This window comes from Euphorbia lathyris, chromosome 10, assembly GCF_963576675.1.
Source record: "Euphorbia lathyris chromosome 10, ddEupLath1.1, whole genome shotgun sequence".
NCBI classification, from domain to species: domain Eukaryota; kingdom Viridiplantae; phylum Streptophyta; class Magnoliopsida; order Malpighiales; family Euphorbiaceae; genus Euphorbia; species Euphorbia lathyris.
Genome location: NC_088919.1, coordinates 28,938,218 through 28,940,005, shown reverse-complemented (window position 1 = coordinate 28,940,005; position 1,788 = coordinate 28,938,218). Strand labels below are relative to the sequence as shown.

General features: G+C 34.6%; 1 non-coding gene across 1 annotated transcript; it reads left to right on the top strand.

The window, feature by feature from the left end:
• The first annotated feature begins 314 nt into the window (after positions 1-314).
• On the top strand, positions 315-421 carry LOC136210084 (small nucleolar RNA R71). The gene has a single exon (XR_010677792.1). It is a non-coding gene; the product is annotated as a small nucleolar RNA R71 (small nucleolar RNA).
• Positions 422-1,788: the final 1,367 nt, after the last annotated feature.

Genomic DNA, 1,788 nt, shown 5'->3' with positions numbered 1-1,788 from the left:
CATTAGGATCACACGGTGCCATAAACCTATCAATTTTGTGCGATAAGGCAGAAAATTAGGCTTGCAACATCGTAACTGGATCGAGATTCACTATACCTTTAACTGATGATGTAGTTGAGGATGATGGTTTCGCCATTGCTATGTGTCCACGTTCCGCAGGCCACATACTACTGTTGATTGCCATTTCCTCCAAAAGTTCCCTTGCTTGGGCCGACGTTTTCTTCATGAATAACCCTCCAGACATAGCATCTAATGAACCTCTAGTTGTGGGATTTAAACCAATGTAAAATGTTTGCATTAAAAGTTCAGCGGGTAATTGGTGGTGTGGGCATAAACATTGAAGTTCTTTAAAACTTTCCCAAGCCTCATAAAGAGTTTCATTATCATTTTGAGAGAAAGATGTTAACTCTTTTATGACTCTTGCGGTTTTTGCTAAAGGAAAATTTTTTGATAAAAATGCTTGGGCTAATTGCTCCCAAGTCTTAAATGATGCAGCTGGCATAGAAGTTAACCATTCTTTGGCTCGATCCTTCAAAGTAAAAGGAAAAAGGCGAAGATTGATTGCTTTCGCAGTCACATTCGGTATTTTAAAAGTGTCACAAATTTCTAAGAAATTTGTCAAATGTGTGTTAGGATTTTCGTTAGGTAACCCGTAAAATGTTACGTTATTTTGTAGCATATTAAGCAATGCTGGCTTAATCTCAAATTGATTGGCATTTATTTGGGGTCTAACTATGCTGTTCGTCACACCGGCCACTCCTGGCCTAGCGTAATCTATGAGTCTGGCCATAATTTCTGGCTCGGTAACTCTGGTTTTTATTGGAGTTTTGTTTTTGTTTTTCTTGTCTTTCTTGTTCTTTTTAAGAGTTCTTTCAATTTCTGGGTCAATAGGGTCTGGTGGCGTGTCCGAACTTCGAGAACTGCTCATGAACTTGAAATTTCGCACGAACCGAAACTACCTTCAAAACAGAATTTGAAAAATAAATATGTTAGTATCTAAAAATAAATAAAATACAAAATTTTGAATAAGTATGAATAAACCTAGATTCGAAATAAAATAAGAAAAATCTAAATTTTTGTCAAAAATTTTGGCGTTCCCCGGCAACGGCGCCAAAAACTTGTTGAGCGATTTCCGCAAGTGCACGGTATACGCTTGTAGTAATAAAAGATATCGATCCCACAGGGAACGCTTTTTAACAAAAACTTATTTTGAATCAGTTAGATTTATTTTCTAAGGTTTATAATATGTAAAATCGTTTAATTGGATTTGGTTTTGAAATCGCTAAAATAAGGATTAGAATAGATTATAACAAATGTTTAGAAAATATTTCTGATTTAGGGATGAATTTGCAAAACAGGAACGTTTAGTTCTTTAGAAAAGTAAACAAATGTATTCGTTTGCATTAAGCAATGAAAACAACTTTAAACTTTGTATAAATTATAACAATGAAATAAATGACGGAACCTCTAATTTTAGGGCTTTGAACTATAGTCAATCTTCCTACGGTCGGGTAAGATCGATACCTTAATCAAATTAATACTCTACTGATGATATTAATTTGTTAAGTGTTCAACAAAGTTTCCTTGTAAAGATTTTGAATTTAACTACGTTTTAATGAAAACAGCAGCATCCACTTCGGATCCTTTACCAAAGTGCTTCATAAAAATCTATCGAATAGAACATACTTTATTAGATGGAAAATAAATTTGATACAAGTTTACAGAGAACAAGGAGCATGAAAACATTCGACGGCGTGCAAGTGAACGGGTTGTCAATCCTTTACTTGG